Here is a 16,755-nt window from a genome sequence, read left to right as displayed (position 1 = left end):
GTAATGATAATAATAACAAATTGTGATACTTGCTAAGTACTTACTATGGCATGGCCAGTGGATACAGCAGTGGCCTGGGAGCTAGAGGGACTTCGGTTCTGATCCTGGCTCCACCACTTATCTGCCTCACCCTCGGCTTCAAGGCTCTCCATCACCTCGCCCCCTCCTACCTCACCTCCCTTCTCTCCTTCTACAGCCCAGCCCGCACCCTCAGCTCCTCTGCCGCTAATCTCCTCACTGTGCCTCATTCTCACCTGTCCCGCCGTCGACCCCCGGCCCACATCCTCCCCCTAGCCTGGAATGCTCTCCCTCCCCACATCCACCAAGCCAGCTCTCTTCCTCCCTTAAAAGCCCTACTGAGAGGTCACCTCCTCCAGGAGGCCTTCCCAGACTGAGCCCCCTCCTTCCTTTCCCCCTACTCCCCCTCGCCATCCCCCCGCCTTACCTCCTTCCCCTCCCCACAGCACCTCTATATATGTATATATGTTTGTACATATTTATTACTCTATTTATTTATTTATTTTACTTGTACATATTTATTCTATTTATTTTATTTGGTTTATATGTTTTGTTTTGTTGTCTGTCTCCCCCTTCTAGACTGTGAGCCCACTGTTGGGTAGGGACCATCTCTATATGTTGCAAATTTGTACTTCACAAGTGCTTAAGCGCTCAATAAATACGATTGAATGAATGAATCATCATCATCATCAATCGTATTTATTGAGCGCTTACTATGTGCAGAGCACTGTACTAAGCACTTGGGAAGTACAAATTGGCAACATATAGAGACAGTCCCTACCCAACAGTGGGCTCACAGTCTAAAAGGGGGGAGACAGAGAACAAAACCAAACATACTAACAAAATAAAATAAATAAATGAATGCTGTATGACCTTGGTCAGGTCACGTTACATCTCAGTGCCTCAGTTACCTCATCTGTAGAATGGGGATTGAGACTGTGGGCACTGTGTGGGACAGGGACTGTGTCCTACCCGATTTGCTTGTATCCACTCCAATGTTTAGTAGAGTGCCTGCCACATAGTAAGCACATAACAAATACCACAATGATCATTCTTATCATTATGCCAACTGGTAATGGTGTTGCCAGAATCCTTTAGCCACTGCCACCATTTAAATGGAGTAGTAGTCCATGCTGGGCTCTCCCTTGTCATGCTCCTGCCCTGACCTTAGATAGTGCTTGAGATGCTAGACCTGCAGGGGTAGGTGGGGAGAGAGTTGACAATTCCTCCATCCTTGTTATTGGAATCACCATTTCCTCCTTACCTGTTTGAACGTAGTTGCGTAATTCATGTTTTTTAAAAGATACCGTGTGGAGTGATTTTAAAAAAAACGTTTATTTTTAAATGAAACTAGACAACTGCCTCCAAGATTTCTGATAATGCTCTTCGGTTTGAGTTGAAAGTGTTTCCTGGTTGATTAGAAGAGATTTCAAATTCAACTTACAGGTGTCTGTTTATATCCCCAAGCATGGCCACATATAATAGACTGTATTTGTATTAATGTCTGTCTCCCCCTCTAGCCTGTAAGCTCATTGCACATAGGGAATGTGTCTGTTTATTGTTATATTGTACTCTCCCAAGTGCCTAGTACAGTGCTTTGTACACATAAGCGCTCAATAAATACAATTGAATGAGTGTGCCAGGCACTGTATTAAGCGCTGGGGTGGGTACAAGCAAATCAGTTTGGACAGAGTCCTTTGTCCTACATGGGGTCTCAATCCCCATTCTACAGATGGGTGAACTGAGGCACAGAGAAGTGTAGCAGACAAGTGGCGAAGCTGGGATTAGAACCCAATTCCTTCTGACTCCCAGGCCTGTGCTCTTTCCACTAGGAAACACTGTTTCTGCTGCTACCTCCTTAACTATTGTAGGTCAAAGTGCTGCCTTGGTAGCAGAATTCTGTGACAACCTTTGATTCTGTGTTGCTAATATAAATTTTTAGCTGTATGTAAGGACAACCACAGGTGAGTCTGATACATCACTTCAGTTTTCTCCGGACTAATTGTCAGCCTCCTAAGGCCTGGCTGAGTGAATGATTCAGTGCTATTTATTGATCACTTACTATGCGCAGATTGCTACACTAAGTGCTTGGGAAAGAAGGATACAACAGAGTTGGTAGACCAGAGAGATAGCATACAGTTAATAATTAGCATGTCTTCTTGAGGGTGGTTCCTTTAGGACACAGTCCTCTGTGTACAATCATTCTTGAATGACTGTTGAGAATAATGTTAATAACTGGTATTTGTTAAGTGTTTGCTATTTGCTCAGCACTGGAGTAAGATAAAAGTTAATCGGGTTGGACATGGTCCCTGCCCCTTGGGATGATGCCCCAAGTCTGTTCATTTAAAGGAGTTTCCCGGAGATGCAGAAGCTTATTCTAACACCTTTAGACTGTAGGCTGGTTGTAGGCAATCAATCAATCAGTCAATCATATTTATTGAGCGCTTACTGTGTGCAGAGCACTGTTCTAAGTGCTTGGGAAGTACAAGTTGGCAACATATAGAGACAGTCCACACCCAATAGTGGGCTCAAAGTCTAGAAGGGGGAGACAGAGAACTAAACCAAACATATTAACAAAATAAAATAAATAGAATAGATATGTACAAGTAAAATAAATAAATAGCGTAATAAATATGTACAAACCTATATACATATATACAGGTGCTGTGGGGAAGGGAAGCAGGTAAGATGGGGGGGGTGGAGGGGAAAGAGGGGGAGAGGGAGGAGGGGGCTCAGTCTGGGAAGGCCTTCTGGAGGAGGTGAGCTCTCAGTAGGGCCTTGAAGGGAGGAAGAGAGCTAGCTTGGCAGATGTTGGGAGGGAGGGCATTCCAGGCCAGGGGGATGACGTGGGCAGGGATCAGGTCTGTTTTATTATTATATCGTACTCTCTCGAGCACTTAGTACAGTGCTCTGCACACAGGGAGTGCTCAATACATATGATTGACTGACTTACTAACGCCTGGGCGCTCCACATCTAGTACTGAAGCAGCGTGGCTCAGTGGAAAGAGCACGGGCTTTGGAGTCAGAGGTCAGGGGTTCAAATTCCGGCTCTGCCAATTGTCAGCTGTGTGACTTTGGGCAATTCACTTAACTTCTCTGTGCCTCAGTTCCCTCATCTGTAAAATGGGGATTAAGACTGTGAGCCCCATGTGGGACAACCTGATCACCTTGTATTCCCCCAGCGCTTAGAACAGTGCTTTGCACATAGTAAGCGCTTAACACATACCATTATTATTATTATTATTACTGCACCTTATCACAGGGTGGTTACATAGAATAAATTGAATCCTCTTCTCCTGGAAACATTATCCAACCTTGGCTTTACTGACACTGTGCTCTCCTGATTCTCCTCCAATCTCTCTGGCCACTTAGTCTCTTTGCGGGCACCTCCTCTGCCTCCCACCCCCTGACTGTGGGAGCCCCTCAACACTCAGTTCTTGGACCCCTTCCATTCTCCAGCTACATGCACTCTCTTGTAGAACACATTCACTCCCATGGCTTCAGCTATCATTTCTACATGGATGATTCCCAAGTTTACATCTCCAGTCCTGATTTCTCTTATTGACAGTCTTGTATTTCCTCCTGTCTTCAAGACATCTCTACTTGGACGTCCCACCTACACCTCAGAGTTAACATGACCAGAGCAGAACGAGAACTAGAACCAGAACTAGGGCTCTGCACATAGTAAGCACTCAATAAACACCATTGATCTATTGATTGATATATGTATATATACTTAATATATGTGTGTATTCATGCACATATATGCACACATATCAATCAATTGATTGGTATGATTGATATCATTGATTGACACATATATATGTGTGTGTGTGTATATATATATATATATATATATACATATCAATCAATTGATCAGTGGTATTTATTGAGTGCTTACTATGTGCAGAGCCCTATACTATATAAGCAGTTATGTATACATATATAAATGTATGTGTATATATATGTGTATATAAACACATATCAATCAATATATATATACATATAATATGGTATGCCTAAACTGTGGCTGACAAAAGTACCTGCAGGTGTCTTCTGGTGAAAAGTTAGGTAACATGATGATGATGATGACAATGGTATCTGTTAAGCGCTATGTGCCAAGCACTGTTCTTGGTAGATACAAAGTAATCAGGTTGTCCCACCAGGGACTCAGTCTTAATTCTCATTTTACAGATGAAGTAACTGAGGCACAGAGAAGTAAAGTGGCTTGCCCAAGGTCTCACAGCAGACAAGTGGCAGAGCTGGGATTAGAACCCACAACTTCTGACTCCCAAGCCCATGCTCTTTCCACTAAGCCATGCTGCTTCTCATTGAGAGGCTAGGTTGAAAAGCAACCCTCCTTTAGGGCAGGGATTATATGTATGTACTTTATCATATTGTGCTCTCCCAAAAACTTAGCACAGTGCTCTGCACAAAGTAAGCACCATTGATTGGGCATAGACTAACAGAGAGAGCACAAGACTGGGAGTCAGAGTGCCAGGGTTCTAAAACCTGCCTCACCACTTGCCTGTTGTGTGATCTTGGCCAAGTCCCTTAACTTCTCTGTTTTAGAGTTTTTCTCATCCATAAAACGAGAATTAAATATCTATTCTCCCTTTATTTAGACTTTGAGGCCTATGTGGAGCAGGGACTTTGTCTGTTCTGAATGTATCTTATCTTCCTCAGGTTTTAAGCACAGTGCAGGCCACATGGTAAACTCTTCATAATTACCACAATCATCATTATTTTTCTTATTAACACAGGCTATGTAACTCGCTTTTCACCATGGCGGTGGGTATCAGTGAGCTGATGCTTTAGATTTTTAAGTGGCTCCGGTGCCTTGCTTGGCAGGGCCTCACTGTCTCATGCCGTCACCGTTGCCAGTGTCCCCCCGACTTACACAACTCACCACCCCCTCCACGACCTTACCCCGTGACCCCCTCCACGACCTTACCCCGTGACCCCCTCCCACCTGCGGAATGCACAATAACTAACCTCTGCTTTCTCTCCTGATTAAAGGTAATTTTTAAAAAAACTGGCGGCTCTCAGCCTCATTATGTAATTTGTTTCTGGCTCATCAATTCTTGAGGCTGGTCCATCCCTGATGGAGCTGCAAACCAACATGAAGATTGACAGTCTCATTAACAAACACCTCCAGGACACATGAATCAGGCGTGTGAGGTCACAATTAGTTGTGACCTCTCACTCTGGGCTGCACCAGCCTTTTCAAGCAGGAAGTATTTTTCTTATACCATGCAACTCTGGATTTGTTCAATCCATTAGTTAGAAATAAATGGAAGAAATCAGGTTGCAACCCGGACCCACCAAGTTAATGTCGTTTTCTAAGATTAAGGAGTTGAAGTCTGTTCTAATGAATGATAAGGTTTTCACAGTTCAACTAAAGTGAGGGTTCAGACATAATCTGGTCATTCATTAGATTGGCAAGTACCATATGTTGCTTAGGACCATAGAGAAGCAGCATGGTACGGGCCTGCGAGTCCAAGGATGTGTGTTCTAATCCCGGCTCTGCCACATGTCTGCTGCATGACCTTGGGCAAATCATTTCATGTCTCTGGGCCTCAGTTACCTCATCTTTTAAAATGGGGATTAAGACTGTAAACCCCATTTAGGATAGGGACTGTATCCAACCTGATTAGCTTGTGAATACCCCAGTGCTTAGAACAGTGTCTGCCATTTAGTAAGTGCTAACACAATTATTATTGTCGTTATTATTATTATTAGCAATAATAATGATAATTATAACACATTTATAATAATAATAGTTATAGTAATAATAATGATGATAATTCTGCTCTTTTTGAAGCACTTACTACATGCCAAGCACTGTTCTAAGCTATTATTATTATTATTGTTATTATTATTGTTATTATTTGGATCCAAGAATGTAGGGGCAAAAGGGGTAGGGAAAGGAAAGAAAGCAGGGCCTTTTCCAGCCCTGCTTCTCACAATCCAGGCTCTGAGGGCTGGCTCTAGAGTGGTGGAAAATAAGAGGAGTTGGAAGAGTTTCCTTCTCCCTACTGTTCTCCATCCCACCCCGAACCTGTTCACAGGCCCTGTGCAACAACATAGTGGATAGAGCACGGGCCTGGGAGCAGAAGGTCATGGGTTCTAATCCCTGCTCTGCCATTTCTCTGCTGTGTGACCTTGGGTAAGTCATTTCACTTCTCTGGGCCTCAGTTACCTCATCTGTAAACTGGGGATTGAGACTGTAAACCCCACTTGGGACAGGGACTGTGCTCAACCTGATATGCTTGTATCCACCTCAGCATTAAGTACAGTGCCTGGCACATAATAAGTGCTTAACAAATACCCGAACGGCAGAGAGAATGGCAAAGGCAGTGCCTCCTGCCCTCTGCTTGTCTGCCCTCCCAGTTGTAGGTCCAAACCTGGAACTAACTGTAGAACTATTGACTTGACACCTGTCCACATGTTTTGTTGTCTGTTTCCCCATTTTAGACTGTGAGCCCGTTGTTGGGCTCTATATGTTGCCAGCTTGAACTTCCCAAGCGCTTAGTTCAGTGCTCTGCACACAGTAAGCGCTCAATAAATACGATTGAATAAATGAATGAATGAACTATTGGGGTGGTAAAAGATCAGAAAGATGGCATGTTCGCCTTGCCTCCCATGATCAAGGCAGATACCTAACATCATGTTATCACATTTACGTTATCTATAAATAATATATTTATATTAATGTCTGTCCCTCCCCTCGACTGAAAACTTGTTGTGGGCAGGGAACTTATCTACCAACTTTGTTGTATTTTCCCAAGTGCTTAGAACAGTGCCCTGCACAAGTGCTCAGTAAATACCATTGATTGATTGAGTATGGGAAGGAGACAGCCAATTAAAGGTAAACAGCTCTGTCTCCTCACCCAGCTGGAGAAAAAGTGTTGTAGAGGCTCCAGGATAAATTTTCACGGTGCTCTTCCTCCATAGTCCTAATATCAACAGCAGGATAGGGAGGCAAAGGGTGGTGCCATCTATACTCACTCCCTTGGTGAACTCATTCGCTGTCATGGCTTCAACTATCATCTCTATGCAGATGACACCCAAATCTACATCTCCTCTCCTGTTCTCTCTCCCTCTCTCCAGGCTCGCATCTCCTCCTGCCTTCAGGACGTCTCTACCTGGTTGTCCTCCCGCCACCTAAAACTCAACATGTCCAAGACTGAGCTCCTTATCTCCCCTACCTAACCCTGTACTCACCCTGACTTTTCCTGTCACCATGGAAGGCACTACCATCCTTCCCATCTCACAAACCCTCAACCTTGGTGTCATCCTTGACTCTGCTCTCTCATTCACCCAGCACATCCAATCTGTCACCAAAACCTGCCGGTTTCACCTCCACAACATCGCCAAGATCTGCCCTTTCCTCTCCATCCAAACTGCTACCTTGCTGGTTCAATCTCTCATCCTGGAGTTCTTGAGGAACTTTCTAGAGAAGCAGCATAGCTCAGTGGAAAGAGCGTGGGTTTGGGAGTCAGAGGTCATGGGTTTGAATCCCACCTCCGCCACTTATCAGCTGTGTGACCTTGGGCAAGCCACTTAACTTCTCTGTGCCTCAGTTCCCTCATCTGTAAAATGGGGATTAAGACTGTGAGCCCCACATAGGACAACCTGATCACGTTGTATCCTCCCCAGTGCTTAAAACAGTGCTTCACACATAGTAAGCACTTAACAAATACCATCCTTATTATTATTGAGGAGTAGGGAAACATGGCCTGAACGGTTTTGCAGAAAAATGATCTGGGTGGCAGAGTGAAGTATGGGCTGAAGAGACAGGAGGCAGGTAGGTCAGCGAAAAGGCTGATACAGTAATTGATTGGATCAATGTTCTAGCAGTTTGGATGGAAAGGAATGGATGGATTATAGCCATGTTGTGAAGGTAGAACCAGCAGGATATGATGATAGATTGAATATGTCAGTTGAATGAGAGAGATGAGTTCAGGATAATGCCAAGGTGATGAGTATTTCTGTCCATAGTGTTTGGAAAGTCAGGGAAAGGAAAGGATTTGGGTGGAAAGATGATGGTTTTTGTTGAAGACATCTTAAGTTTGAGGTGCTGTCGGTACATCCAAGTAAAGATGTCCTGAAGGCAGGAGGAAATTGAGGCTGCAGAGAAGCAGAGAGAGAAAGTGAGAGATCAGCACTGGAGCTGTAGATTTGGGAATTATCCCCATAGAGCTAATAGTTGAACCCATGGGAGCAAATGAATTGTCTAAAAGTGTGTATGTAGATGGATAATAGAAGAGGATCTAGAACTGAGCCTTGAGGGCCTCCCACAGTTAAGGGGTGGGAGGCAGAGGAAGAGCCTGTGAATGAAACTGAGGAGAGGACAGGGTCTGGGGATTCAAGTTTAGATAATGTTTCCAGAAGGGGATGGTTCACAGTGTTGAAGCCAGCTGAGAGGTCGAGGAGGAGCAGGACAGAGTAGATGCTATTGGATTGGGCAAGAAAGAGATCAATGGTGACTTTCGAGAGGGTAATTTTGATAGAGCGAAGGTGATGGAAGCCAGATTGGAGGGTGTTAGGGAGAGAATTGGAGGAGAGGAAGTGGAGGCAGCAGTTGTAGACAACTCACTCAAGGAGTTTGGATTTGAATGGCAGAAAGGAGATGGGGCAAGAAAGGAGCTGTAGAGTAATGGGAGGGCTTTGTTAGGCTAGGGGATATGTGGTTCTCTCAGAATTGCATCTGGAGAGTTTCCAGTACTCTACCGGTCTCGACCATGGGAGGGAGAGTCAAGCAGAGGCATATCCATTCCATTTCTAGCTTGGTCAGTGGCTAGTGGAAGTCAATCTGCTACCAACCTTCGTGTCGTCCTCGACTCCGCTCTCTCATTCACCCCATACATCCAGTCCATCACCAGAACCTGCCGGTCTCACCTCCTTAACATCACCAAGATCTGCCCTTTCCTCTCCATCCAAACCGCTACCTTGCAGGTTCAATCTCTTATCCTATCCCGACTGGATTACTGCATCAGCCTCCTCTCTGATCTCCCATCCTCCTGTCTCTCTCCACTTCCATCTATACTTCACTCTGCTGCCCAGATTATCTTTGTACAGAAATGCTCTGGGCATGTCACTCCCCTCCTCGAAAATCTCCAGTGGTTGCCTGTCAACCTAAGAATCAAGCAAAGATTCCTCACTCTCGGCTCACAGTCTAGAAGGGGGAGACAGACAACAAAACAAAACAAACAACAAAGAAGAAAGCACCCAATTCAAGAAAAGATAAGAAAAAGGAAAGCAGGTTCTGAAAGAGCTCTCCCCACCCCTTTTTTATTTCCTTAATGGTATTTGTTATGAATTTACTATTTGCCAGGCATTGTACTAAACGCTGGGACAGATACAAGCTAATCCGGTTGGGCACGGTCCATGTCCCACATGGGGCTCACAGTCTTAATCCCCATTTTATAGATGAGGTAACTGAGGCACAGAGAAGTGAAGTGACTTGCCCAAAGTCACACAGCAGACAAGTGTTGGAGTGAAGATTGGAACCCGCCTCATTCTAACTCCCAGGCCCTTGATCTATCCACTAGGTCATGCCCCATTTTGGCCATAGGGACCAATATTAAGCGCTTAGTACAGTGCTCTGCACACAGTAAGTGCTCAATAAATGCGATTGAATGAAGGAATGAACATTACTGAGGAAGCTGTAGACTGTAAAATACAAGTCTTAAATATCATTGATTGATAGAAGCTCATCCCCTTCCTTGATCTCCCAGCCACACTTGGACCAGGCAGTGACAATTCCAAGACCCTATTTGGTTAAAATAAAAAAAAGGACAAACAAATAAATAAATAACTGCGGGTAGATGAACCCCTTTGTTTACAGTGAAAGATTAATTTCTCTTAAACTGAACCTGTTCCTCTGGTCTTATTTTTTTAAGTCTCTTTATTAATCGATCAGTATTATTAACTGAACAATTACTATGTCCAGAACACTGAATTAAGGCTTTGGGAGAGTACAATATGGTTGGTAGACACAATCCCTGCACACAAGGAGTTTACAGCCTAATGGGAGAGACAGACACTATAATAAATTACAAGTAAAGGAAGATACCGAGTAAAAGGATGTGCACAAAGTTCTGTGGAGGTGGGGATTTGGGGGAGTAACTAAGTACTATGCCCTACTAAAATTAAAGCATTATTAAAATCACATCTCCTCCAAGAGGTGTTCCTTACTCCCTCTCCAATCTGTATCTCCCTTGCACTTGGATCTTGGACCTTTTATTCACCCCGATTTTAGCCCAACAGCATTAACGTACCTATCCACAATTTATTTTAATGTCTATCTCCCCTTCTAGACTGGAAGCTCGTTTTAGGCAGGGAATATGTCTGCCAACGCTATTATATTGTAATCTCCCAAGCACTTAGTACAGTGTTCCACACATCATCATCATAATCATAATAATGGTATTTGTTAAGTGCTTCTTATGTGCCAGGCACTGTACTAAGCACTGGAGTGGATTCAAGCGAATTGGTTTGGACACAATCCCTGTCCCACATGCGGCTCACAGTCTCAATACCCATTTTACAGAAGGGGTAACTGAGGCCCAGAGAAGTGAAGTGGCTTCCCCAAGGTCACAAATCAGATGAGTAGTGGAGCTGGGATAAGGACCCGTGACCTTCTGACACCTAGACCCATGCTCTATCCACTACACCATGCTGCTTCTCAAATTTAAGTACTTATGTGCCAGGTACTGTACTAAGCGCCATAAGCACTCAATGAATACAACTGATTGATTAGGTACTAGATAAGGTCTAAGTGCATGGATGAGGCAAGAGGGAGGAAAAATAGGGCAGGGGGATGAGAGATTAGTAAGAGAAGGCTACTTGGAGGAGATATGGTTTTAGTAGGGCTTAGAAAATGGGGCTGAGTGCCAGTCTGCCACGTTTGTAAGGGAAAAGAGTTCTAGGCAAGAGGGAGAGTACAGTGCTCTGCACACAGTGAGCGTTCAATACATATGATTGAATGAATGAATGAATGAATATTCAAAAAAGGGGCAGAAGAAGGGAGGGACTGGAAAGGAGTAGGGGAGATTTTAGCGAGAGCATGCCTGATTGTTTCAATTTTCTAGTACTGCTCCTCTCTCCACTCTCCAGAGTGTTCAGACCTGATTGATGTTTGAACATTCCAGTTTTACTCAAACTTTCTTTCTTCCCATTCCTCCTTCTGCTGTACTCATTCCTTCTTTTCTTGTAATCTAACCTCTTTTTTGACACCCCACCTTTTGTCTCTTCTCTCGCCTTTTCAAGGATGACTGTGATTTTTCCTGGCAGCTGCTTCTCCTTTTTCTCTGCCTCTTCCCCAACCACCATTTACTCTGGCTTCATTTTATAAGCACTATTTAATCATATTGTGGAGAAAAGCTATAGATTCACAGATTCCTAATTATTGTACTTCCCAAGTGCTTAGTAGAGTGCTCTGCACACAGTAAGCACTCAATAAATACAATTGAATGAATGAATGAGTGAGTCAATCAAGATGGTATTTGTTGAGTGCTTACTCTGTGGAGAGTAATATACTAAGCACTTGGAAAAGTTCATTCTGCACAAAGTAAGCACTCAATAAATACAATTGAATGAATGAATGAGTGAATCAATCAAGATGGTATTTGTTGAGTGCTTACTCTGTGCAGACTACTATACTAAGCACTTGGAAACGTTCATTCCCATAGTGTTGGTAGACACAATCAATGCTCACAAAGAGCTTTCAGTCTAGAGAAGGTGACAGGCATTAAAATCAATTCCAGGTAGGGGAAATAGTGACGTCTTTTTCATGGACAGGGAAAATGCATACAAACTCTGTTATATTGTGCTCTCCAAGTGCTTAGTATAGTGATCTGCATCCAGTGAGTGCTCAATAAATTCCGTTGATTCATTTAATGAGGTTAATCTGTAGTTTTTTTCTGAATATAAGAGGAAGAACAAAGCAAATATGTTTTAAGTTTTGCAGTCTGGAACTGGAAAGGGCAGTTGTGAAATGTCAATCAGACAAACTCTGACAATCAAGCAAACTCTAGAATGTGAGGTTGTTGTTGGCAGGGAATACCACTGTTTTTTGTCATTTTGTATTTTCCCAAGCATATAGTACAGTGCTCTGCACACAGTAAGTGCTTAATAAATATGATTGAATTGAGTGAATGAATGAATAAACTCTTAGGCCAATAAGGATAGTAGTCTGAGGAAACAGCCCCAGGACGTGTTCTTTCAGCACTGATTAAAAACTATGGCAAAACGTTTGTTTGTAATGAAGTTGCTTCCCCTTTTGTCATTAAGAAATAAGCAGGTTAAGAGAACTTTCTTCCTCCATGTGACACTGATTTTCGCCCTGCTAGGACTTGGCTATTTTGGGTTGTGAGATGAAGTCCAGTTGCGAAGACATTTCTATTTTGTGACAGTGACTATACCCTGCCAACTTTCTGAATTTAACTTCCTTTCAACTCCTTAGTAATTTATAGGCAGATACCTTGCTTTAGAGAAAAAAAAAATATGTTTAAGGCTACGGTTTTGGACTATCTGCATAAAATTATGAGGAAAGAGGAATATGAATCAAATTACACGAAATGCTTTGATACTTGTAGACTGCTTGTGGGAGGAAATACAAGTACATACTTAAAATTCTGTAGTCATTCTTTAACCAATAGCTGATTTTAAGGCTGATTTTAGCCTTTTTCAACAGTTATTTCTTAATGGCATCAAAATCACCAGATGGGATTTACAGTCATTTTAAAATGTACTTAAAAGGAACATATTTGTACAGAAATATCAGGGGCTAATTAGGAAATGGAATCCCAGTGGCTTTTTCCGGATGATGTTTACTTACCATGTCATCACATATGCATGCTATGTTATGGAAAGTTTACTAGGAGTTCATAATTAAATGTTTAACTTTAGGAGCAACACAGTTCTGCTCAAACTAGATCTGCAGGAGACCAATACAAACTCGATCTGGTTTAAAGAATGACGGCATCCAAATCTCAGGTTACTGTAATTCTGAAGGTTGATGTGTAAAATCGGTGTGCTTCCTGGACAACTGATTTTTAACTATTACAGTATTACTGTTAGCAAGTTCACAGGTTGATTCAAGCCAGACCATCCTCCAAGAGTTATTTGGAATATTCTAGAAGGGAATTGGCTTTTGCCCAGTAGGGTGAAGAGCTCCTCCGACCCCAAGGGGTGGAACTGAAGTAGGGAAATAGTGTAATAAGAATTATTGTGGCATTTTTTAAGCTCTTACTATGTGCCAATCCCTGTACTGAGTGTTAGGGAAGATGCAAGATAATCAAACTGGACACAGTCTCAGTCCTGCTTGGGAGTCACTGTCTAAGGGGGTGGGAGAATATGTATTTGAACCCCATTTAATAGATGAGGAAACTGGGGCTCAGAGAAGGTAAATGACTTGCCCACTGTCACGCAGGAGGCAAGTGGCAGAGCTAGGATTGGAACCCAGGTGTGTGAACTTACCACTACACCACACTGCTTCTTTACTATTGGCTGGGGGCTGTATGGCATGCCCGCTTCCCGTCCCTGCGATCCAGCCATAATTATCTACATGTAGTAATGTATATTCATTCATTCATTCATTCAATCGTATTTATTGAGCATTTACTGTATGCGGAGCTTGGGAGAGTATGATATAACTATAAACAGACATATTCATTTCCCACAACAAGCTTACAATCTAGAAGGGGAGACTGACATTAATATAAATGTATTGCAGAGTAAATAAATTACAGATATGTAAATAAGTGCTGTAGGGCTGGGGGGGTGAATAAAGGGAGAAAGTCAGGGTGACACAGAAGGGAGTGGGGGAAGAGAAAAGGAGGGCTTTGTCTTGAAAGGCCTCTTGGAGGAGGTGTGCCTTCAATCAGGCTTTGTTATTTCTTTACCCAAGCTGTATCTGAGGCCTAAAGGAAGGTTAGTGGGTGTTTATTCTGTCAGTGACCATAATTTGTGGGTGATTTTAGTAAAAACCTGATTTCGTAGTTTTCCCCCAAGCTGAGAGCCGTGCTGGCATATGCTGTGCTGTTGCTGGCGGGTGCTGGCATAGCCCGTAGCTTGGTAATCAAACTCTAGTTTGACTGACAGTCTTAAACCTTCAGGAGCTGTAAATGCTATATTGCAACTCTCTCCTTTAGTATTCTCAGTTGTGAGCTTTCCACTTGTATTATTAATTAAAACTAGATTGTGATCTTACCTCATTTGGGCATTTGGTTCAGTTATGGCTGCTAGGGCCTATGGGGTACTCTCTACTGGTTCCTAGTGGGAGTTCTTAATCCCACATTTGTCTTTGGTGATGATGAATTTAGGGTGGCCAGGAATTTTAGCCCCTGTTGGATGGTGTCCAGTAAATAGGAACCCCAGTTTGACCTAAAAAAGGGAAAAAAATTCCTTGGACTCTAGCAATTTCATATACATGATGCCAGAGATCGTATTTTGTGACATGATTTTTGTCAGTGATGTTAGAATTTTGTTGCACGGATTTTCAGATGTCAAAAATTGCCTACCGTTTACCAAAGGGATGCACAAATACCTCTGAAAACAAGCTTAAAAGCCGGCAAGGTTTTCATGCTGAGTGGTACAATTTATATTTAGACCTGTCAGCTGGGTTTTTTTTCCACCAGAAGGTAGAATTTTCTTCCAAAGAGCTGTACAAAAATGAGACTATATTGTCACAAAAAATGTGTTTCATTGTCAACAAATTCATGGACCCGCATTCTTCTGAGAATTTAAAAAATCCACACAATTCTACTTAGTGGTCCCAGTGGATTTTTGATTTAATAGACCCGCTAATTCATATGAAGCCAGATAAGTCCCTTAATGAATACAATTTGATGAGGATGGCTTGGAAGCAGGTTTATAAGAAAAGGAAATAAATGGTGACTAATAAAGAACATAAACGTCAGTGTCTAATGTTTGACAATGAACACCAAGTTTCCAGAATATTTTTCAAGCAGTGGGTAAGAAAATATTTAACTGCAAAGACTCTATTAACAGATTCACTGCTTACTTAAAATCATTACACTCCATTCTCAAAGTTTTAGCTATGTACACTCTGCTCCCCTTAAATGCAAGTATTACATTTCTCACAAATCCTGTGTTAAAGAAAACTCCCATTATAGTTTATGTGTGATTCCATTTCTATGTGTAGAGTCATTTCTTCTGGTAGAGCCATTTCTTCTGACATTGCAGTGGCATTCTATCCAGGTAAGCATGGTTGTTGGACAAATGTCCCCTAAACCTTAATAGCATTCCATCCAAAATACATAATTAAAACACATGTAATTTATTCATTCAATCGTATTTATTGAGCTCTTACTGTGTGCAGAGCATGTGCAGAGCACTGTACTAAGGGCTTATGAAAGAACTGATTGCACTTTTATTCAATATTCAGTTATGCAATCAGTTATTTCATCCTTACATACTTGTGGTCTATTGAAATGACCATGGGTCTGGGAGTCGGAGGACCTGGGTTCTAATTCCGGCTCCACCACTTGCCTGCTGTGTGACCTTGGGCAAGTCACATAGTTTCTCTGGGTCTCATTTTCCTCAACTATTAAAGGGGGATTCAGTTGCTATTCTCTCTTCCACTTAAACTGTGTGCTTTGTGTGGGACATGGACTGTGTCCAACCTGATTAATTTATGTCTATCCCACTGCTTAGAACAGTGTTTGACACAATAAACAGTTGATAACTGTTATAATAATAATAATTTTAACTGTCTTTGGGCAGGGACATGTCTGCCAAATCTGTTGTATTCTATTTTCCCAAGTGCTGAGTACCGTGCTCTATGAACAGTAAGTGCTCAATACATATGATTGATTGCCTGTTATCTCCTTGCTCCCCCTCCTAATCCCGCTACTTGTAAATCATTCATGTCTACCTGCCTCCTTCATTAAATTGAAAGGTCCCTGAGGGCCGGAACTGTGTTTTTTGCTTCTTATTTGCTCTCCAAAGTGCTTAACACAGTTCTCTGTACACTCTAGGTACTCAGTAAGTAGCATTAATTGCATGGGTGGGTCATGGGCCTGGGAGCCAGGAAACCTGGGTTCTAATCCCGATTCATTCATTCATTCAATCGTATTTATCAAGCACTTACTGTGTTCAGAGCACTGTATTAAGCACTTGAAAAGTACAATGCAGCAATGACGTGCACTTCAGAAGCCCAGATGATTGCCAAGGCAACCACAGACCTGTGGGGGCAGAAGCAAACATTCTCACTGTGAGCAGCCCAAAAGAACTTATAGAGATACAGCCTCTGGCTCAGGTCCATTAACTGATCAGAACAAATACTTTACTCCTTACAAATGACGATGAGGTTTCGAGCAAGCGATTATTTAGTAGATGCCCGTGATCCAAGATGGAAGTTCATTAAAAGGAGGATCTATTTGCCAAGTCCTTTGATAAATTCCACCGAAGCGCAGGCCTGAATCAAAATGAACTTTTAACAGTCTGGGAGGAAAAGAACCTTCATTCTGAGCCCTTTTCATTGATGTTGTATTCTTGCCTCCCCAAATGAGAACAATAATGGTAATAATGATAACGATGCTTGTTAAATGCTTACCATCTGTCAAACACTCTTCTAAAATCTGGGTTGGATACAAGTTCCACCACTTGCCCACTGTGGGACCTTGGGCAAGTCACAACTGCTCTGCACCTCGGTTTCCTCCTCTACAAAATGGGGATTCAACACCTGTTCTCCCTCACCACTAG

The 16,755-nt window shown here is 42.6% G+C and overlaps 1 protein-coding gene and 1 non-coding gene across 4 annotated transcripts in view; both read left to right on the top strand.

Moving 5' to 3' along the window:
* Positions 1 to 16,755, top strand: part of CABCOCO1 (ciliary associated calcium binding coiled-coil 1) — a 182,450-nt gene that overhangs the window by 5,286 nt on the left and 160,409 nt on the right. The gene's annotated exons all lie outside the window — the stretch shown is intronic.
* LOC119926453 lies at positions 8,714 to 8,847 on the top strand. Its single transcript, XR_005450327.1, has one exon. It is a non-coding gene; the product is annotated as a small nucleolar RNA SNORA7 (small nucleolar RNA).

Source organism: Tachyglossus aculeatus, chromosome 3 (genome assembly GCF_015852505.1).
Source record: "Tachyglossus aculeatus isolate mTacAcu1 chromosome 3, mTacAcu1.pri, whole genome shotgun sequence".
In the NCBI taxonomy this organism is placed as follows: Eukaryota; Metazoa; Chordata; class Mammalia; order Monotremata; family Tachyglossidae; genus Tachyglossus; species Tachyglossus aculeatus.
This window is presented reverse-complemented; position numbering and strand designations above follow the sequence as displayed.